General features: G+C 41.8%; 1 protein-coding gene across 2 annotated transcripts in view; it reads right to left on the minus strand.

The window, feature by feature from the left end:
- Positions 1-23525, minus strand: part of grik4 (glutamate receptor, ionotropic, kainate 4) — a 510448-nt gene that overhangs the window by 384402 nt on the left and 102521 nt on the right. For both annotated transcript variants that reach the window (XM_072692120.1, XM_072692119.1), the window contains exons 2-3: positions 22483-22631; positions 2427-2483 (exon numbers count right to left, since the gene is read on the minus strand). The gene's annotated coding sequence lies outside the window, so the exon portion shown is untranslated. The remainder of the gene's footprint in view (positions 1-2426; positions 2484-22482; positions 22632-23525) is intronic.

Here is a 23525-nt window from a genome sequence, read left to right on the forward strand (position 1 = left end):
TAACTGTGCACTTTTGCATTGAAAGATCACTTGGTAAAAGCATCAGCTTGGTGTTTTTAGAATAATACAATACGCTACCAGACTTTGAACATAGCTCTGGATGTACAGTAGCTATGCCATCCCAGTATCTGACTGTTTTTTCCAACTCTTTCAGTTTTTTCAGCTGGACTCTTCCGATCTCTTTATTCTTCTTCTTTAAGCGCCTAGGGCCGGATTCACAGAAGTATCTTAAGAAAGGAATTCTTCTTAGATGTGCTTTACACTTAAGATAAAAGCTAAGCCAATTTGGAATTCCTCAAAAATCTTTCATTTTTCTTGAGAAAATTCAATGATTCATCAGTAATGACAGCATTACTATGTGTGTAGCAATGGTATTGTTCAAAAAAGCATATTCTTAAATATTTTTAGACTTGTCTAAAAGGTAAGCCCTTAAAATGCAATTAAAATAGTTGAATTATTAGATGGAATCTAATTTAACCAGATTAAAAGTATTCTTATGATCTACATAAAAAAATAATTGCTTTCTGACACCAGACCGATTTTGATCCCCTTGCTTGTTTCCTCCACAGTGGTTTTAAATTTAATTTCATATTTTTATTTTATTTTATTTTAACTAAAAAAGTTATTAAATCCAGCATTCAGAATGCCTAATTGACGTAATCTTGCCCATGTCAATTATTTAGCTTTTTTTTTAGTTCTGTTCAAATACTGTGTATTCAGGTACCTCCCCCTATAAAGTCTGGTACAATGTCCAATTATTGATTCACCCAGAACTAACTTTCAGTTCTTGTTTATATCATTGTTGTCATATCATAGTTTCTCTATTTCACAGATTTAATTGAATAATGAGAAATTAAACTGTTAAATGCTCACATCAGATTCAAAACCCAGGCGCTGGCCTACAAAGCCAACATTGGACCAGTCTTTCCGTACTTGATGGCAATGGTCAAAAGCCAATCCGCACCAAGAGCATTTCGAGCTTCGAGTACAGCCTGGCTTGACCCGCCATCCCTCAAAATCCGTGGAAGACAAGTATCCAGGCTTTGTTCTGTCCTGCACCAAAGTGGTGGAACAAGCTTCCCCTGGGTGTCAGAACAGCAGAGTCGCTCACTGTCTTCTGAAGACCCACCTCTTCCGAGAATACTTGGGCAAAGTGTAGAGTACTATGATCTCCTTACTGACTTGTGTCTGAACTTAGAGGTATCTTTAAATTTTTAGTCTATTCAAACTAGCATGAGGATTTTCTTGAGTAAATAGCAAAGCACTTTTGTAAGTCGCTCTGGATAAGAGTGTCTGCTACATGCCGTAAATGTAAATGCATTAAAAAAGCAGCTTCCAACTGGATACACAAGAAAAGCTTAGTCTTACAAAAATAATTACGATTTTCTTAAGAGAATATTTGAGAACTTCTTTGGTGTTTTTCTTATTTTTGGGGGAAGAATTGAATTTTAAAATATTGGGCCAATATCTTCCTGAATTGTCTTAATTAATTATTTCAACCACAGAATTGTTCACAGCTCTGCTCTTATAATGATGGATCCCACGGTCCTTGTTGACTGCACAAATCCTAAATAAGAAAACGCTGCTGAATGCCAGAATCTTTGTGAAAACTGTGTAAGAAGAAATTTGTTCTGAAGAACGGTTGGTGAATAACGACCACTATTATGATGATAGTGCTTAGTGTAATCTATAGATTCTTTGTAAGATATTTTTGGGAATGCTTTCGTGAATCCAGCCCCTGGCTGGCGATGGCTAAAAAGCCGAACGTGTTTTAGTAAAAGTCAACAGAAAGCGGCGTGGCATTTTGCCTGAGTCAACACGCTTAGGCTCTGCATTTCTGAGTGAATGTGCAGTTGTGCTGGTTTTGCCCTTTGCACTAACAATATTAATAAGGACCACAGGGTTAACTGATCGCAAGTCACTGCAGAGACTTAATTAATTGTTGACCTTTTAAGGCCGCTTCCTCATCTTTTTAATGACTACTGGAGGAGCCTGATTTCGGCTAAGCCTTCTGAGACGCTGACGAATATCCATGTGTAAATAAAGGCAAAAACAGAGGGGAGGGTAGGGAATCTAAGGTTAGAAATCTCTCTCAATATTTGAGGCAAGGGAGGGGGGGTGGGACACATAATTACACAGCAAACGGTCTTTCATCACCAAGTCATTTGCAGAGTGATATTCGCCGTGTTTCCTTTCAACAGATAACGAGCGTTCGACATTTCAATAAGCGCTGTAGTATGTAGTCGTCTGTACTGGGAGGCGATGTTTCCACAAGCAGATGATACATTTTAATGAAGAACTGAGACTGCGACCCAATGCAATTTCAGTTAATAATAGAAGCTATTCATTAACATTACAAACATTTGAGGTTATAATTAGCCATTAATGAATAACACATTCAACTAAAGAAAGAGCGGCTGACTTACGAGGGTCGTCTGAAGAGGCGTCTTCACTGCTGTAACCACACCGGCAGCAATCAGCGCCTGAGGAACACCGAAATGGATAAAAATAAATGGCATTCACGAGCGACACAGTTTGGAAGACATATTCATGAGATTGCGTGGCTCTATAGCACGCTAAATGCCAGCTTTCTGGTCCCCCTCAACGTGCTTCAGGCATCAGGCAACCCAGCTGTCAACGTTCATGTAACATTACTGAATGATGATAACCCCCTGAACTATTAAAACTGAGCTGCGGTGTATCTGATAAAAGCTGCTGGTCTAAATGATCTACTGCCTTCTGCTCAAACAGGGCCAACGCAAGCCGTCCGAGATCTTTTCCGATTTATCGCAGAAGCACATCTGCTTGAAATGGGGCCTGGGAACTATGTACTGCAGGCTAAAAACATCCGGTGAGCTGTGAGGAATAACCGGAGCTGCAGGGGTGCCCACAGCAATGCAGACGTGAAGTCCAGCAAGTGGGACAAGTTCTAGAAACACTTAAAAGTTTCAGATTGGGTATTGAAAGAGCATAAAACGGAACTGCAACCCTTAGAAGATATATGACCAGCGAAAAATGTAATATACCCATCCGTGCTTGGTTTTGGAAATAAAGTCGGACCGTTTTATATTCCACAGGACTCAGAAGTGCTGAGCTGGTAGGATGCTGATGCTCTCTGGCTGGCGGACAAACCAACTCATAAAATAATTGTCCATCTTTGCACTGTGGTATCCCTTTACTTCCACAAGAATTGCAGGAAGAGCCTCTATGTGCCCGTCGCCATAGGGGAAGTTTCCAGCTATTAAGGTGCTGTGTGTGACACTTAATAAAAGAAGACAAAAGATGACGCCGCGACCACGTTTCAGCATCATAAATTCACTCAGAGCATAAATAATGCAGGATTCATTTCCTCGGACATGGCTTCTATGGAGGCTTTTCCGAGACTAATCTTCTCCAGTCAGGAAGGGAGCTCTACTACAGTGCTACTTTATGCCAGCGCGCTAACTTAAGACATCCGACGTCTCCTTCCTGTCCACGTTTAAAAGCTAGCTTTCATCTTCTCCCACTCAAATATGGGGATATATATATATATATATATATATATATATATACATATTTGAGTATATATATATATATATTCAGCCTGTCTGGAGTTCAAGTTCACAGCAAAGACACAGTGCTGCAATGCCCGCTGTATCTGTCCAATGTGCGCATGCATCGCATTTCTGTTAAGTCTGATTGCCACCGGTAGACACAGGCAGCAAAACTCTATAAGCAAGATGAAATGCACTGTTTAATCTATAATGAAGTCAGCCTGGTAAAAAAAAAAAAGAAAAAGAAATGATGATAATCATAACATAAGTCAGCCGGCACCTTTAGAACTGATGAATTCGTGTATCGATTTCTGGAAAAGTATATGCAGTGGCACACAGATAATGCCATAAACAAGAAGGATAAAATGTCGCAGCGAGCCTCTCCCACGCATAAGAAAAGTGTTGCATGGAACTATTGATTAATGCATAATGTCGACATGGTGCAGAACGCTGTAAAATGAAGATGAACCACTGATTTAGTTTTGAATGAAGGCGCCTGTGGAGACACATACGTACATTGTGTGTGTAGTTTGTTCTATCAGCCATGCGATTATAGGTCATATGAACAGAAAAATAAATGGCGTGTGGAAAAATCAAAAGATCACCAATGAAAGCAACTGTATTCTGAATTCTTTTTTCATACTAATGCTGTGAATCCAGGTGAGAATCCTTTCCTGGGGGCTCCAAGTGGTCCAGCGGACTGAGGCGCTGCCACTATGTATTGCTAGTACGAGTCCCAGGTCATTCTGCCTGCCATCAGCAGCCAGAGCCTGAGAGAGCACAATTGGCCTTGCTGTCTCCAGATGGGTAGATGGCTCTTCCTTTCCCCACATCTCTTCAGAGGATGCTAGCCGGAACATCAGCACTTTCCTCAGAGCGCACTGGTTGCCGGTAACGCTGCATCAGCAACAGTTCGAAAAGAGCCAGTGATGGGTTGCGCTTGAGACAGTCCTTTACCAGCCCAAAGATGGGAGCATTAGAAAGACAGTTTTGACAAGAGGATATGATAATTTTATGTCATCCTGACATTGAATTTTGGTCACCTGATGTGAGTTGGATCAACCCACATTCAACCAGATGACAACCAAAGTCTATCGACATTGGTGGCCAGCTGAGTTGGTGCACCAAGATACTTTGAGCATCATGACTAACATTCCAGCTGCAGCTGAGACAAACTTGACTTTCTTGAAAAGGCTTTCAGAGTGCCTTAATACAGAATTCGGAGAATACGGAGCCGAACTTTGCTCAGCCCATCAGAATAAAAACAGATCTAGCTTGAGGAGTGATCTTCCTGCTACTCTGCCAGGACTAAAAAGAAGTCCTAAACTCAGAGCAAAGATGCAGTTTGTGTTGAGCACTGAAACCGCCTGTTTATCTGGATGTTTATTTTCCCTGTTTTCATCTTGTCAAAGTGAAAGTAGAAGTGGAAGTACATTTGATGCTGTGTTAATATTGATTGTTAACTGTAACTGCAAACTGTAATCGTGCTTTTTTTATTAGAATCCGTCTCCATCCAGACATATTTTGATGGACTGGATATTGGCTGTTATTTCCTTTTTGCACTCGGTTTACGCTGTTGTTATAGAGGTGCCATAAACGGACACAGCCTGCAGCAGTGAGGGACATTTACGAAGACTAACAGAGGGTTTTAAAGGTCTGTAGTGTGGAACTGTTTTTACAGAGTGAAATGAGAACCTGTATACCTGCAGCGCCAGAGTTTCTGCAGTTTAAACCACTCGTGCAAAGCATGAACATGTAGCTTCTAAGTTCTAAGTACTGTAAGCAACATGCCGGCAAAAACAACTAGCGAAAGTCACAACTGGACAAACGTGAATGGATGACTGAACCATTCTGTTTCTGTATTAAAAACCATAGTTTAACCACACGCACAAATACGAGAGAGAAAGGAGCGGCTACCTCCTCTACAGCAATATGACACCAGAGGTAAATCTCAAACACCTCCCTGCTCTCTAGGTTAACTATGCAGGAGGCCATAATAAAATGACAGCAAATAACAGCTTCTACACCCATAGTGCATCACATGTCTAATATGAAGCCATTCAGGTTTAGAAACAGGTTGCATGACGAAGCACATATAAAAACGATATCATTATAAAAGGATATTATTAAAATAATTTTTTTAAATAAATGGATTCAAATATTTTTGTATTTATTTTGTATTTATTTTTAAATGCTGAATAAATGTCAGCATACGACTACATTTTATGCATATACAAAAATAAGGTAATTTAGTCTAGAATTAGATTGCAGAAGAAGAGCACTAATTTATTTTGTAGAGGAGCACTCTGTTTCAGAATAGGTGTTGTGCCTACTCTACAGATTCAGCTTCTGGGATGTGTTTGGGACGCTCTGCTGTGTTGCTAGCACCTGCTAACATGGGCACCAGAATGAAAAGTAGGACATTCTGGCCCGCTCACGCTATGCAGACACAGTATGTGTGAAATTCGCCTAAGGAGCTAGTTACATTACATTACCCCCAATGTGTGTGTGTGTGTGTGCGTGTAGTGTTTGGTGGGTGTATTCTTCCACATGGCTGGCCCCCAGTGGAGTGGCACCGTGCTGACAGTAGAGCCACTTTGCGACAACTGCGACCGAGCACCTCTTCCCCCCCACCCCAAAAAACCCACCACTAACACATACCTCCTAAGCACATCTGAGGACTCGGCTATGTCAGAATGCGTCCTCCCTCTCCTGTCCTGGACTAATCAACACCAGCAGAGTAAACACACACACTGCAGGGCCAAACACTTCCACTGGGACCGCTACAGCGTCCTGCTGGAGTCTCTGCTACTGCTGAAGTCTCCCTCCCTCTCTCTCTCTCTCTCTCTCTCTCTCTCTCGCACAGTGGTATGCAGATTGAGTCTGACTGTGATTAATGCAGGTGCCACTTTGTGCAGTGCGGTTGCCGTGGAGCTCAGCAGCTCTTTGCAGAGGACTGGGCATAAGAGCCACTGATTCCACAGGTCAGACACGCCGGAGGAAGTTCAGTTCCTGCAAGCTCAGGCAGCCTCATGCCAGCCATATCTAAACAGTGCAGACAAGGCAGCAAAATGACCGCACCTGTTAACCCAACCAACCAGTTGTGTCTGTCGCTCATGAGACAACATCATTTCATTGAGTCGTATAAAGCATTTCTGCTGTGGGAAATATGAGCGAGTTAGTGCTGTAGTGATGTAATGAGGATGAGTTTCCACAATCAATTTTCTAGACAAATCCAAAATTCAAATGTCTTCAGTTCAGTGGATCTAATTTCACACCAGTTTAGAACTGCAGCTGCATTCACAGCATTGCACACCTGGACCTCCGAGCTTCCTCACACTCGTTCAATTCTCATTCAAAAACAAGTGTGTCTTCAGGTGCGGTGGAGCCATAATGAACACACAAGCAAATTCACAGAATTTCAGTTCTATACTATTCCATTCTGGTCCGTTCTGTTCTACTGAATTCTGTTGTATTGTATTCTACTCCTATTCTATTCTATTTTATACTACTATAGTCTATTCCACTGTATTCTATTCAGTTGCATTTAATTCTACTGTATGTTGTTCTACTTTATTCTATTCAGTTGAATTCTATTATATTCAGTTGATCTATATTCTACTGTATTCTATTCTATTTTATTCTATTCAGTTGTCTTTTACTATACACAAATCCTATTCTATCCTATTCAGTTGTATTCTATTTTATTCTACTTTATTCTTTTCTATTCAGTTATATTCTATTTGGTTGTATTCTATTCTACTGTATTCTATTTATTCTATTTAGTTGTATTCTATTCAGTTGTCTTCTAATCTACTTTATTCTATTCCGTTGTCTTTTATTCAGTTGCGTTCTATTTTACTTTTATTCTATTACTTTTAATCCAGTTGTATTCTATTCTATTCAGTTCAATTCTACTGTATTCTCTTCTAATCAGTTATATTATAGTATATTCAGTCCAATTCTACTGTATTCTCTTCTAATGAGTTGTATTATATTCTTCTTCAATACTTACCATTTGCATTCTATTGTATTGTAGACAGTTCTATTATACTGCAGTGTCTTCTATTTTATTCTGTTGTATTCTATTCTACTCATATTCTATTCTGTTCTACTCTGTTGTATTTTGCACTTTCAGTGAAGATGCCTTATATGTGCTGAAAACCCTGATGAAATACTTAAGCCCATATGGTGCATCATAACTAAATCATACAGTTCATTACCAACACTTTACAGTAGTTACTGGTTATTAAGTCTTAAAATGTATAACTGGATAATAAGCCTAATAGTCTGCTAAAATTGGTGCTGCAATCCCATATGGTTCACTTAATATAGATGTAAACACTCTGGGATTATAGCTGACATGCTGCATTAGCCTTTAAAAAAGCCTATGTGCTGGTATATAGACCCACACAACACGTTATTTCCAGACAAAACTGTATATTCAAATATTCTTTTTTTAGCACATCCTTGGGAGGATAAAAAGGTAATATACCTGCTTTTAATGGGGCCAGTTTTCCAGACAAGATTTGCACTGTCAAAGGCTCCTCAATTTGACTGGGTCAAAATATCTTCTTTTAAAAAGGCAAGCTGCCAAAATTGTCTGGTAGGCAGATAAGCAGACCCTGTTAAGAGTTTAAAAATAGTGACAATGTGACCATAATAAAAGCATTATCTTCAGTGCCATAACAGTGCATCTTTCCCAATGTTGCCCTAGTTTATAGCACACATTATGAACTGAATCAGAACTCTAACAGTGCTCGGGAATACTGCTGTCAACACTGCAGATAGAGCCCACTGCGGAACATGTCACATGCCATATGATAGCATTGTATATTTGAACTTGCCACTAGGTTTCCATTCCAATGGCCCAACATCTTCAGCAATGCAGCTTGACAGATGTGCAGGGTGGCACATTTTGTGCTCTGCATTATGCGAGGGTCTTTCACTTCCAAGGACAAAGCGTCCACAGTGGATGGCAGGGCTCTCATCCGAGCTCACAGAGATGCATTACCTTGGCCTGAGAACATTCCACACAAAGCAATATTCCTGATTTCCACTGCCTGCTGCTCCTCTAATCTGATTGCAATGTCACCACAGTAGCCAATGTGCCTGTTAGATTGAATTATTCAATTTGATAATGTGGGGGAAAGAATACAGAAGACATAAAGGGATATGAACATGGTGCCCGAGATAGGGACAGAGAGAATTCAGCAGAAAATGGGCAAAACACCTCGCCTCCCCAGAAGCCATGCATCTTTATGAGGGTGAGTCAAGAGCAAGGTCACTGGCGGCGTACATTCTAAAATAACTAACAAACAACTAATGCCATTTCTCATGAGCATACTCCAGCTCCCAACGACCCAATGAACTTCCACTCTTCTTCACAGACATATCTCATTTCTTTTACTACGTTGTCCACTTACCCCTGCTTTTCTACTGGAGTTGGGGTAGCGCAAGCCGTTATATCCACTGCAGTCATGAATTCAAGCTTGTAAGGTTCCCAAACCTCTAACCAGAATCCAAAGCAGATAGCTACTGCCGTCTAATTGCATATTGGGATTAATTGTCCACACTTGAAGAGCATCAATACTGGCGGTTTTCCAGGACCAGGCCAAAATTCAATGATGTTCTCCTCGGGGCATGAATCTGCAACCCCCTGATTAGCAGTGTGTGATAATTAACCACCACAACCTCTTCTGGCTCGATGACTCAGATGTTGCTGCTGCAGAGGCAAAACACGCACAGAGGCATCTGTGCTAGAAGTTAGAACGGAGAACCCCATGTTCACGGCCAGCGCCAGCAACAGTCTGTTTAACATCCAGCGTGTACTTCAACATTCGCCTCCCCAAGGTATTGACAAAAGGCTGGTAAACAAAATGTACTGGTGATGGTAAATAGAGTTTTTTTTTTGCGGTAAGTAATTAGCTAGTGATAAAAAGGGTGTCAAAGACGTGTCTAGAGGAATGAAGGCCCCTATGGTGCAGTTAAAAATGCTGAAAATGCCAGGAGAAGGTAAGCTAAGGTAATATATCAAACCTTGTTCAGCACTTGTCCTGTTTTGTGGGGCTGTGCTTGCCACAGGCAGGCAGGCAAGTAGGCAGGCAGGCAGGCAGGCAATAGTGTGGCTGGGGCTGCATGCTAAAAAGGAGGAAAGCCTGAATCATCCGGAAGCTATGAAACCATGGACGACTGTGCGCCTGGACCACACCGGGATACAACCCTCTTATCACCAGACTTCATGGCCTGTCCACTGTGAGCTAGTGGACCTGTCTCTTCCACCCCTCTCCGGACCTGAGCCAAGTCGTAATGCGAAGGCCCGAACCCAGATTTATGGATTTCAGGAGCAAGTGGCAGGTAATCGCATTTTAAGAAGTGAAGTAAAATGAGCTATTTCAGTGCCAGGGCGCGTTTGTTCACGTAGCGAATCGCTGTGAAATTGGAGATGTCCACTTGCACTCAAGGGTTACTCATGGTGAATGGCTTCTAAAGGAGTGCTCCGTCACCACATGCTTTCTTTTCAGAGCCTTGGTTATCTTTGGGCAGCTACAACACGTATCAGCACCACTGAACAGGCTGCATAAAGCCAGGAAACCTTATGAACTGTTTGTGTAAAGCCTTTGCTTCACATGGCACTGGACCAGGTTGGGTGACAAAGAAGGGATCTCAGAGATAACTGACGTGCGACGACAAACTCTCCCTCTCACTGTTCAACCAAAAAAGAAAAATCGTCGCAGGTCATCAAGGTTAAGATGGAAAGACTTGTATCTGTCCAAATACTGGGGCTTGATGCTGATGCCTCTCCTGGCCACCAAGATTGCCCTCATCAATCACTGCCCTCTCTCTGAGGTAATGGTCTCCAGGGCTGATCCTGCATTTTATTACTCCCCCTCAGCTCCTCGACGTCTCTCCGGCGCTCTCTGGCCTGAGTAGCTCTTTCCAGAGCAGCGGCTGAAAGAAGGAATAACAATAGGAGAAGATGAGAGTCGGGTCGATCATACTGTGAGCCGGCTGCATATCTCTGCATCTCTTCTCTCCACAAATCAGTGTCTCTGTTGACCTCAGCTATTGCAAAACCCAAGCAAGGGAAAAGATCTCTCGGTGAGGACTCGGTGATAACATCTCCAGATTTCTGACAGACACAGGTGTTCTCTTTTTCACAGAGACAAGAAGCAGACGTTCCCGCTGACCACTTGACGAGCTCCTTTGGTATTCAGTACAAAATAAAGAAATCAACTGTCAGAAAAACAGTGACGCTACAAAAATCTTGCAAACAAAGGCAGCTGGGTAGCTTCTTTGTGAAATTACCAACACTGACAAAGGCTTGCTTACAGTGGTGGCACTTAATGAAATACCCTTTATTAAAAAAAAACAAAAAACTGATGTCCAGGGAAAGAACACAACACACATACACAAAGCTGGCAATCTGAACGTTTTAAAAGAATCTCTGAATAATTCAAATGAGCCAAACTGGCAAGCGCTTGACTGTTCATTTGTTTGGACTGATTGCTGTATCAGTAATAGGTGCCAAAACATAAGTCTGCGACAAAAAGAAGGCCGGCTGTGTCTCCTCTTTTGTATTCCCTTTCACTGTGTTCCAAAATAGAGGCTGTTGGAGTCAGCTGCACATCCACGAGGCAACTTGCCAACTCGCCACTCCCACTCGTAGAGTGCATTTTAAGTCTGCCTCAACAAAACAGTACTCCGATACTCCCAGAGTGATTACACTGGCCATCAGTCACTACCATACCATGCCCTGCAGCAAGGCGCAGTTTAGCTTTTGCGGACTATGCCCTTCCTGGTAGAGATCCGTCTTCAGAGTTAGCTCCTGGGCTAAGAGATGGAAGAGAGATTTTATAACAAGCAAGGTTTTCATGGACATAAGAATAAAAGATATTACTGCTCTGTGTCTTTTCTTCTCAGGCGCTTGTTAAAATAGACAGTCTTTCCTCGGGACATGCCCAACACGGCCTAGCCTTCTGTTCTTCCCTTGCATCTGCTCTTACATTCTGCATCAACATTTTGGTTTTGTCTCTCCTGCTTAGGCTGGTGAACTCCTTGTGGATTATCCTAGAGGTCGGACGAAGCCGAATGACAAGGGATGAGTTGAAATAAACAAAGGTAGTGGTTGTTCAGCATGGGTTTGCAAGCGAGGGCAGGGGCTATCAACAGGACACAAATGAAAGCCCTGGGAAAAGCCCCGAGAGACTGACACGTATGAACGCGCAAGTGCTCCTTCAGCACCGCACTCTACTCGTGTTTTCTAACAGTCTGTGAACAAGATGCCTCAGGAAAAGGCCATGACTGGCTGGATTTCACTGGCGTTCACTCGTCATTGGCATTGGCGAGAAAAAGCCCAGACGGTGGAGGACGTGGAGGCAGTGTAATGTTGCACCCGGCGCTGCTGAACTTGGAAGTTCAACACCATGCCTCCAGTGCCTTCTATTCAGCGGGCGCGTATCGCAGGCGGCCGGCGTGGGAGCAGATAAAGGAAGCGGCTCGAGCTTGTACCCAGGACATTTTAATTAGCTGCTCTTTAATTCAGCCTGACCCTCTTTCAACTTTGATCAGCTAGCGGGGCAGCTGATAAGGAGCTGTCACTCACTGGGCCCAGGCAAACGGCTTTTTCACACAGCACACTGTCTTCTCCACCCCTCCATGAAGCGCGGCTATGCTGAATGCTAGAAGGGAAGCAGTTCACAAATGCAGGAGATCGGATTTCTATCTGCCTTCCTCATCTCATCTCACCATCAGACCTCATCTAGAAAATAGAAAGAGCTTAATATTCACTAGCGACACCAGAACATCAGGGTGATAAAACATCCAACCCTCTTTTTATGCAGTTCTTTTGGCCAGAGCCAATCTGGAACCACTGTGCCCAAGCTGGCCTTATCTGCCTGAACCCGGGTCCATCACAGGATACCAGACACATCATTCATGCTAGGAACATGGCCAATTCACCTACCATGGGAAGTAGGAGGAAGCTGAAGCACCATGAAAAAAAGTCTTGTAGACATTTGGAGGACATAGCAAACTCCTCGCAGGCAGTGGGTAGAGCATGCATCGTACCCACAAAGCCAGGAGCCGTGCAGCACACACACTGCCTGCTGAGTCCCTATGCCACCCTGGTGATAGAAGTAAAGGTTTGAACAATTGCTACTTCAGTAAACTATGTGCTGATGTGCACTTTTTACTCTCTAGATAGGGAGAGGGAAGAACATAGAGTTTGCTATAAAGCTATTTTCAGAGTTGAAACTATGAAGAGTAGAAGGCTGTGAGGCTGAGGAAAATCTCTTAAAACTAGCAAAGATCTGGGCCAATGCAAAGGCCAGTCAACCCCTACAACAACTTTATTCTCACTTTCTCTTTTTATCCCTCATTTACTTACTGATTCTATGATCTTGGTCATGAATGATTTCATAAAAATACACCAGACATACTGTTCAAAGTCTGAGATCTAAAATGATGTGGAAAAACATTGCCCGTATCACCCGGCCCTAATATAGTCACACAGTCACGCGCCTCTGAAATCCAAAGAAATGGGTCCTTTTGCAGAGGTCACCGTGTCTACCCCTCAGCAACAACTGCTGCTGTCAGACACCAGGTTCCAAGCAGCCCTCTGGCCACATCATCAGCGCCAGCCTGCAGCATCACTTACCCCAGCCAAATACACACCGCCTGTAGGAAGGAGCTCATTCACAGTCCACAACACACACCCCTGCAAAAAAAATTACTCTCATTTTCAAAGGGTATATTTGCACAAAAAACTGAAAAGGTTGAGGTGTAGGTAGAGCAGGCTTGGAAAAAAAGATTTATCTGGTTATTTATCAAGATGTTTTATTGGATTATCAGAGGTGGTGATGCTGAAAACAAATCCTGCCATTGGTGACACTACTGTTTTATAAAATCAGACTCCCTGTAGAAGTGTGGAGGTTTGTAATATCATCTCAGTTTATCACTTTAAAAACATCTCCCAATACCAAACCTTCATGAGGAATATAAAACACTCTCTCCCACACACAGTACAAGGTTGCTCTCTGCCCTTGCTTATATGGCTAATTGGGGCCCTTGCACTCTCACAACCTTTCAGTACATCACTGATTTCAATGTCTCTTAGTTGGCCTCAGTAAACTAAAGAATAAGTCCTTGAACAGCTGCGAAGAGGGTTTATATACAGTACATATATGTATTTTCTCCAGCACGCTGGTAGGGATCCACATTTCATTTGTTTTCCACCATGAGAATCTAAACGAAACCCTTAAAATGCATAGTTTCATCAGCAAGTTGCAGTTTTATTTTTTATGGATTATTTCTCACCCGTGGCTCACTGCAGGCAAATTCTGTGAAGAGGGGGAATTCTGACCTTTGGTCCACTTTCAGCCCAACTGGCCAATTAATTCTTTTTATTTTGCCATATTTTGTGTTGTAATTTAATTACAAAAATCACATGAGTTAGGTACAAGTACATTGTACTGTCTATCTGTCTGCTGAATAACCTATTCACATTATTTTCAATCACAATAATACAGGGTGGGGGGCATCTTTGTTGGTGGATCCACTGTTGGTACAACCACAGCAATAATGAATATACAGCGAGTAGTAGTAGAATATGCTTAGTTAGAGGGTGCAACACATACACACTTACCACACTACCTTCCACAGAGGAGGCCCGCCGTCTGTGGTTGAAGGTGCTAAATTAAAAACATCCACCCAAACATCCATATGTCTTTTTTCGTTTTGCGGAGGGGAAACCAACACCGGAACTTCCTTCCCCAGAGAAATGGTTCGGTTATGAAGCTTGGGTGAAGCCGAATTGTCAGGTGCTTGTGAGGCTTTTAGGGTAGCTCTTAGACTAACATCTTACCTGACAGTCTCACAAGCACCTGATGCGTCTGCTTTACTGGAGCTTCATGACCATAATTCATAACCAAGAAAATGCTAAGAGCATACGTATGGCCGTATGGGTGGACCTTTAAAAGTTAGCCACAGATGCAGGGCTTAGCATAGCTAGCCACTTTATGATCAGTGTCCACTTCAGTCTGCATCCACTTTGAACACAATATGACCACAAATTAACACAAAGGCATAAGAAGCAAACTCTCAAAAGTGGGGGTGGCGGAATGAGGTGAATAGAAAAACATTGCGGCATGATTATGGATGACTAATTGGGATAAACAGCCAGTCACGTCCTATGTCACAGCTCTTGATTTAACCCCTTAACACTTCAAGGCTTGCTACATGCTAAGGTGTATCATTCCGTAAATACTTCTGTACAAACTGATTGGGCTAATCTTTGGTAATAGACGTTTGTAATGCCGGCAGGCCACAGGCTGTTTAGGGGGTTAATTCATGTGTTTGTAATAGGCTGAAAAAAAGGATTTCAAATAGCAATCTAGCACCTTATTCATGTTGCAGATTTGACAAACAGAAAGCACTAGACAGTGAAAGTGGCCAAAAAATCTAGACCTAATTTTCCTCAAAAATTCACGAATATCGGTGTGCCCCTACTTATGAGAAGAGGAGAAGATCTGTTATTATGACCCGAATTTGATTAAATGGCACCTTTGTAAATACAGTCTTATCCATGTAATGTCTTTGTCATTGACATTGAGACAAATGAGGACAAAAAGTCAGAGACTTCGTAACTGAATATTAATTCCTAATTATAAATGTCTAAACTCGAATATAAATTCATGCAAATCTGCGATGACGTTTAAATAGCCTATCAAAACGACTAGTAATAACTCCGGACTTCTGAGGGTTACTTCAGGCCCTCAAAAGGGATCTTCCTCAGTTAGTGAATATGGGTGATGACGGTGCACAAAGTACTACAGAAAGCAGTAGAGTCGGAAAGGGTAATGCCTCAGGATTCATCCTCAAATAACTGCACTGCCACGCTTCACTGGAGAGCTTTGTGCTTCCTCTGAGAAAGACACATCAAACAATAAACTCCCCTTAATTTAATATCTCCAATAGAGAGGTGAGGGCAGGTGTCTGCAGGCGCACCTTCAAAGCACTGGCGAGGAAAGGGAAAAAGGAAAAGGAAGCACATTCTGTATTCCCCCAGCACAGCGGAAAAAACAGCTGGGCATCTTCAAAACACGGGCCGACAAATATTGGATCAACTAACCACACAGCTCTGGTCAAACACGAGAGGATCCAGCAGAATTCTAATGGGCAGCAACACGACCTGCCTCTGTAGATGCAAACCTGATTAGCGCTGCTCACAAACTTAGGCCAGAACTAGAGCGATACACAACAGATGTTCGCACAGCTAGACCCGTACGCTCTTTCTCTCATTCCTTAAAGGATGAAGTGAGGAGGGCTGTGCTCTCAGGTCTAAAAAAAAAGTCTAAAAAAGAAATGTGAAAAGGTTTGATGAAAGCAGTAAAAGTGCTGATTACACCACCTTACGGATGAGCTGGTGACCTTTACATTAATCAGAGCACTGTATGAGCTCCAGAGACCCAAACCCAGTCTGCTCCAGACATAAGCAGCAACACACTGAAGCCGAGTGCAGAAAAGTTCCAGTCCACACCTCCTCTCTCTCTCTCTCTCTCTCTCTCTCTCTCTCTCTCTCTCTCTCTCTCTCTCCACCGTTTACAAAGTAATCTGCTCCCAAGCAGACAAGCATCAGCAGGGCTTATCTAGAGCTCTCGGTTGCCAGGGATAGAACAGCACACTGCACTGAGGCCGAAGGAGAGGGTGAGAGAGAGAGAGACAGAGACAGAGAGAAAGAGCTGCAGACTTACTGAAGACACACACATATGTATGCATATAAACACACCTCACCCATTCCATATGATTCATGTTTTTATGACATTAAAAATAATTAAAAAATTATGTTAAATGTTGAAAATACAACACAGCCCCCTCGTTCTAGGGCACCATAATGTTTGGCACAAACGGCCGAGTCGCTCACTGTCTTCAAACGCAGACTGAAGACCCACCTCTTTAGAGAATACTTGGGCGAATAGCAGAATGGTTTCCTTACTGACTTGTGTTTAGTAGTGTCTAAACTTAGAGATATCTTTAAATTATTAGTCTATTCAAACTAGCTGAGGTTATTCTTAAATAAATAGACATAATAAGAGCATCTGCTAAATGACTTAAATGTAAATTAATCTTCAGAACTGTCTGTCTGGCAGATCAAAAAACAGCATCTGGAGATGAGAGTCTATCTGTCCAAGACTACTAACCGCAGAAGACTTCATGAACAAAAATACAGAGGCTACGCAGCTAAATGCAAACCACTAAACAGAATGGTCAGATTACAGTTTGCAAAAAGTGCTTAAAAGAGCTGAAGAATATTTTAAAGTTTTGATGACAGATGAGACCAAGATTAACCTGTATCAAAGAGGTGGCAAGTGACAAAAAGAAAATGCCTACAATCCAAAGAATGGGGCTGGGCATGTTTTCACTGTCTTGCAAAAAGTTGTATCTCCAAACACAACAACAACTTTACAGGAGTAAATATATATGGAAATATATATATATATATATATATATATATATATATATATATATATATATATTCCACTTCATAAATCAACAGGAGGAACGCCTATTAAAAAACAACTTGCAAGAGTATATAATCCCCTTAAAAGTAATCAGATCTGTCTTGATTGTAAATAACACAACACTGTTCTACCACATTATTATTGCAAACTAATGTGCTCATGGAGTTCATTTTAAAAGTCAACAGATATTTACAAAAATTATAACTGTACTTGTGTAAATATTACAGGCCTTCAGTCACTTGTCACTTCAGTCTCTGTAGATCTTCCATTCCTTCACAAGTCTCCTTCTAGGTCTTCAGGTACATGCCATGTTTAGGAAGCTTCCATATCCTAACAATACCGAGCTGTTTTCACATATGATCGCCAGACAAAGTCCAGTGAGTTCGGTCCGGTCATTATCCGGAGCTACCCATTCACACATGTAGCGTACAAGCTTGGATTTTCTGTGTCAGGCGAATTCTCACCACAGGAAATGTTCTGCCTGGTTTAGGCAAGGGGTGTCGTCTGTGTAGTATGTGCAGGAGACACAGCAGGACGCAAAAGTGAAGCTGTGGAAATAGCAGTGTTTTGTTTACAGCCCATTGAAGACTCATCCATAATGATGCCGTCGACATGCCCACAGTAAATCCTCCAGAAAATGACCTACTCTACTTCCACATGGGCTCAATCAGATATTACCTGGATTCTGTTCTTAAGGGGCTGACAGGATAAAATCCGGGTAATGTCCAGTACAACTGATTTGGATATTTGTGTTCACACATATAGCTCCTCCGGATAATGTCTGGAAAAATTCTGGGTTACCATTTTACCTTTAGCACTAGGTAATCTAAACCCCTCAAATATTGTGGCTGTCTTTAACTTGATTTTTTTTAGACTGCTCTTCTGTCCTCGATTTCACTGCTTTACTTTAGATTCACAGTCTGAGTGATGGCTTGAATTAAGGACGTTTTTTTTTTTTTCCAGAAAACTTTTTGAAATGATCCACAGTTAGAGAACTCTGTTTGTTAGAGAAATATCTTCAGTATCTGTAACCTTGGAGCGTCCACAGCACAGGGGTTGTATACTTGTTCAAACAGCATTTTTGAGTTAGTAAATGTAGTCACACTACCTTTTACAATAACCACACAAAATGACCACATTAACTTTGCGATTAGAACAGCAAGGCCTGATCTACACTTTCTGCTGCACGCTGAAAACATTTAGGTTTGAGTTTAAAAGATGAATATGAGACACACGGATGACAATTCCCTGATTTTTGGACAGTGACACAAGTTCTGGAATTTTGCCTCAGCAAAACTGTATCAGCACGGTATATTTGATAAACAAAGCAATCACAATGCCAATGAAGTGTAGACCCTCAGCTTTAATTCAAGGGGTTTAACAAACATATTGCATAAACCTTTTAGGAATTACAGCAATTTTAAGTCTCTCTATTTTCACGGGCTCAAATGTAATTAGTCAAAGTAACATAATTATAAATAGAAGGATTATTTTTAACACTTGGGTGCAAATCCTTTGTATTGTCAATGGCTGCTGAAAGTCTGGAACCCACGGACATCACTAAATGTTGAGATCCCTTCCTCGAGTTGCTTTGCCAGGCCATTAGTGGCTGTTTCTAAGGCTTTTCCATTTATGGATCTTTCACCCTTTCAAGGCTTCAAAAAGTGAAAGCCTTGCTCTTTTGAGTTGAGGTGAGTTAACTGACTTGATTCCCCATTGAAGCATTTTCCATTTCTTTGCCTTAAGAAGTTCTTATGCTGCTGGGTTTCTTATTATTCATCTGTACTGCAAAGCACCATTTGCAGCATTTGACTAAATCTGATCAAACATTATAGCTCTATACACTTCAGAATTCATCATACTTGCTGTAACAGTACCTGCACCATGTTTGACAGATGATGTTGTATGGTATTCTCCAGAATCAAATGAATCTTGATTTCACTTGTCCAAAGAATCCTGTTAGAGATCTGATCCGATCTGATAGCAGTCTAATCTGACATTTCTGTCCATGAATATTATCAGTGATTTGAATCTTGTAGTAGTAAGGTAAAGTAAAGTAAACCCTCAGTGTGTACAATGAAGGCATCTCTTGATTGTGGACTTTTTGACAAGTTTTTTTTTCTATAACAGGTTAAAAAGTTCTTTCTTGTGATCATCAACTTCAGTTTTTTTGTAGCAGTACATAAAGTAAACAACTCTTAATATTTGGTGGAATAGCCCTGACTCATAAGTCATCAAGTCGGCAACCCACTGACAATTCATTTCTCTGTTGGTAGACAGAATGTTTATATGGATTTCTGAATTCATTCTAGTATCTGGATGCTCTTTGACTGGATTCTGTTTACACTTGTCATTAAAACGTACGCCCAGTGTGAACAGACGAGATCCGATTACACCTGTTGCCAGCTGTAAACAGGCTCTGAAAGTCATACCCTTAGAATTTTCCATACTAAGCTTTTGTTGTGAAGGATTTTGCTATTAAATAAGAAAATCCAAAAGTCAAACTTTTGATAATGAAAAGTGACAGACAGATGTCTGTCTTGGGAGGTACTCGCTCTCTACAGTTTAGCCTTATAGGATGGGACAGATGTCTGTCTTGGGAGGTACTCGCTCGCTACAGTTTAGCCTTATAGGATGGGACAGAGTCTTTTTCCATCAGAGTTGGCTTTGGAAATAGATACTAATTAAGAAATGAATCACTTTTCTGCTTTGTAAATACAGAATTCAGCATAATCAGACTGTTCCATGCACAATTATTACTGTGAATGTTTTATTCGCGCCAAATACACATTTCATTATACTACTCACAAATGCTCCGAGCTTGCCAAGTGCCCTTCGTTAATCCTTCTGTGTTGTACTGAGGTCTTACCTATGGCACGAAATAAACTTTTAACTGTCCTTTTTTATTCAACGTTAATTGAAACACATTCAGAGACTGTATGCATTAGCCACGACAACAGAGCAATTATTTTCTAACCTTGGAAGGACTGGCCAGCTTCTTGAGCGAAAGCCAATTATTCTGCCCCTGCACAAAGATTTAAATTATGAGTAGAGCGCATTATGTCATTAGGAGGAAAGTGTTGACACAAATATCTAACAATGCAGTTTAAGAAGTTACTGAGTATTCAGAATATCCATTCCCAGCTATTTTAGCCACTGCTGCATCATCGTGTTTTTTAGGGAAATGTCTACTGCATTTTGATCTTGTGAGACATGCTATATGCTCAGGCCTATTCGAGTCTTTCTTTCTCTCTCTCCCGGCACAGCAGGTAGCTACTGAGAGGCCTTTAAATGATCCAGACCTTTTTCACATTCTCTCTGTGCAATCCCATTTTCCAGTAAATAGCTGACTTTTCCTATATACACAGCAAAAAATATATATATCAACAACTCCCTCGCCTAATTTCATTGGCGTGACATGGAGGGAAAAAAAAGTCAAAAGCTCTGACTGCTTTCAAGGCTGATATGTCCTAGGACTATGTGTCAAGATGCACTAATAGTTATTCAGGGATGTGAGGCTCCCATCACATGACACTGGGCAAGTGTGGTCAGGGCCAGAACTGACAGGCAGATTTTGCAATTGCACCAGAGTCCAGCTCTCAAAGGGGTCGTCCTGAAAGTCACAGAATACATTCTGGGGAAAACTTTGATGTTCAAAAGCAGCTATTATACAAGCTCCCCTATCTGTTGCTGATCTGTCACCGTTCAGCACTAAAGAGCCATGATCCACCTTTAAACCAACAAAAGGACAAAGATGGTAAACAAGGCCACAAATGCTACAAAAGCCAACTGCTGAAGCAAACTGTTAGAAGCTGAGGCCTACTTGCTTGGATTCTTGTTGTTAAAAAACTGGATAACAGCGCAGATTTAGTTAACACTCAAGACAACTGCATTCTGCTTTGAAAAGCTCTCAAGAATGGAAGCTGACAACCTCTGACAAAGTCTCTTCTTTCTTAGCCCTCTAAATCAGAGTGAGTAGTCAGAATGCTGTTTACGCTGCCAAACGATCAGCTCTTGCCTCTTGCACTCGCTACCAACCTGGCTCGGAGCAAGAGTATGATGACAGATGACGTCAGTCAGAAAACTACAACATCTACATGCTGATAGCACTAGAATTTATATTTTGACATGGTAATAAACAGAAATACTGTTGTATTACAGATATATAAGCCTCTATTTAGATGTAGAATCCATCATTTTGTGACTTACATAGTGCCCCACATAGGTAGGATGTCTCTCTTTTCACCTCTCGTTTAAAAACAAAAATAATTTTTTATAAATATCTGTATATGTGTAGACGGGGCCTTAGCCTTGCCCTGCCCCTGTTTTTGCCCTTGTCTGTTTTGTTAAACGCTCCTTTTTTGTCTCCTTCCATTCTTCCAATATGTTCCAGTTTGGTTGTGAGTACTTCTTCCTGTGTTTGCTCTATGTTGGTGTCTTGCACTGTTACCTGTTAACTACTGTGGTTTCTACCCTGATATTTGTGGTCCTGTGGTACACTACGATGAAATTCTTCTTTTCCTATATAGAATGGGTCAGCCATTCTATGGCACCTCTGGAGCAGGGATTAAGGGTCTTGCTCAAGGGCCCAAAAGTGGTAGCTTAGCAGATCTAGGTATCAAACTCACAGCCCAGGTGATCAATAACCCAGTGCTCTAACTGCAAAGCCACCCCTGCCCATCAAATTGTTGCTGTCCCTCAGCAACCTCATATCTCCATTTATTCCCCAGTTGTTCACTTTTTGACATCCATTGTGTCAAGATTTGTCTATTATAAGCTGTCAGAATTCAATCAGAGTCTCTGTTGGGAGACAGAGATGGGATATTACTGCTATTAGCTGTTAGCTACATTGGTCTCGTAGCTCTGGTTTGGTACAAACTGGTCTTGGACATGATACGAGGGTTGAGAGACCTATCAGGGAGTAAATGTACTAGCCCTTACTAAGAGTAGACTCTCATGTCAGCAATGGCTCCCATCAGCTGCTCTCACAAGGACCTTCCAGCAGGTACTTTTTTTTCTCTTCTCTCTCTCAGTCTCCCTCCCTGCCCCCCCCCCCCCCTCTCTCTCCTTCGCCTCTAGCCATAAATCTGCGCTACAGTTATCCCTGCAATTAATCTAGCCCCTCTCCTGCGTCTTGGCGCGGCTAACATGGCAGGTTTCTAAACACCAGAGAGGGACACGCTGGAGCAGAGCGCCATTGTTTACTGCCTGTCATTGCCTGCCCAGCCTTGAAAGACCCAGGCGTCCGAGGCACAATTAAGCAGAGCACACGCCGCTCCCCATACCTCTTTGCTGCAATCATAAATATTCAACAGTGGCTAATAGCTGTCCACCACATATGGGAAGACACAAACTCGGGTCTTGAGCCGAGTCACGGTGATCCAAATGGAGAGGGCAGTTGTGCAATCGCTGCAAATCACATCACGTACCTTTGATCTCCGGAGGCGGGGGCCTTTACTCCATCTTGAGCTCTGGTGGCAGCGGCGGGTTGAGCTACGGCCACTCAGCTCCTACGCTGCGCTCCACATTACAGAGCCCCCCCCACACACTCAGCCGTCTGAGGCCCACTGGAACAGGCCTGCGGGTAGCAGCATATAGAGTCACATCACTTAAGTGTGGTTAAAGATCAGCTTGCATTATTTGAACTATAATATGTCAAATACATTTTATGTATATGCAGTCATGTGACAAAATTAGGAAACCCCATTACAACCTTTGTCTTGGTTGACATTTGATCTTCATTTAAACAACCAAAGACATTAATAATTAGTAAAATGTGAAAATGCTTAAAATTAGAGTCAGGTAAAACACATCAGCTGCAGATGTTGGAGGAGCCTGTCTTACTTTAAACCCCAGACTTTTAAGCTGTGTCTGAAACTGTGCCCTATTCACTATCCCCTACATGCGAAAACCCAGATCACTTTACAGAGCATTATAATAGAGAAGTGAGCTCACTGCTGTGCAATGGTACGTGGCATCGCATAAACAATCAGCATTGCATCCCAAATTTTCAAACAGAATATTGCAACGAATTATGGGTATTACATGTCCCTTTAGTTTACATCATCTGTACACTACTTATTGCGGTACACTGTGGGATTGTTACAGTGCACTAGAAATTAGACACAACAAAATGTAGAGAATGGGAAACCCAAGGTAGTGCGCTATATAGTGAATAGGGCACAGCTTCAGGTTGGTTTGCTCTTGATTGCTGAAGTGAGTGGTACCACTATGGCGAGATCCAAAGGGATGTACATGAGTAAATGAGAAGGGGCTTAAAAAGATCTCAGAGCAATTAGAAATCAGCTGTTCCACTGTCTGCTAAATAATTCACAGCTAAAGAACATTACTAAATGTTCATTATTAAAAACTGCCAGCATGGCCGAGTCAGGCCGTCCTAGCAAGTTCAAAGAAGTCTCCAACAATCCTAAAATGTCATCACAGGATGTACAGGTAGCTCTTGACACAGTTA

This window comes from Salminus brasiliensis, chromosome 11 (assembly GCF_030463535.1).
Source record: "Salminus brasiliensis chromosome 11, fSalBra1.hap2, whole genome shotgun sequence".
In the NCBI taxonomy this organism is placed as follows: domain Eukaryota; kingdom Metazoa; phylum Chordata; class Actinopteri; order Characiformes; family Bryconidae; genus Salminus; species Salminus brasiliensis.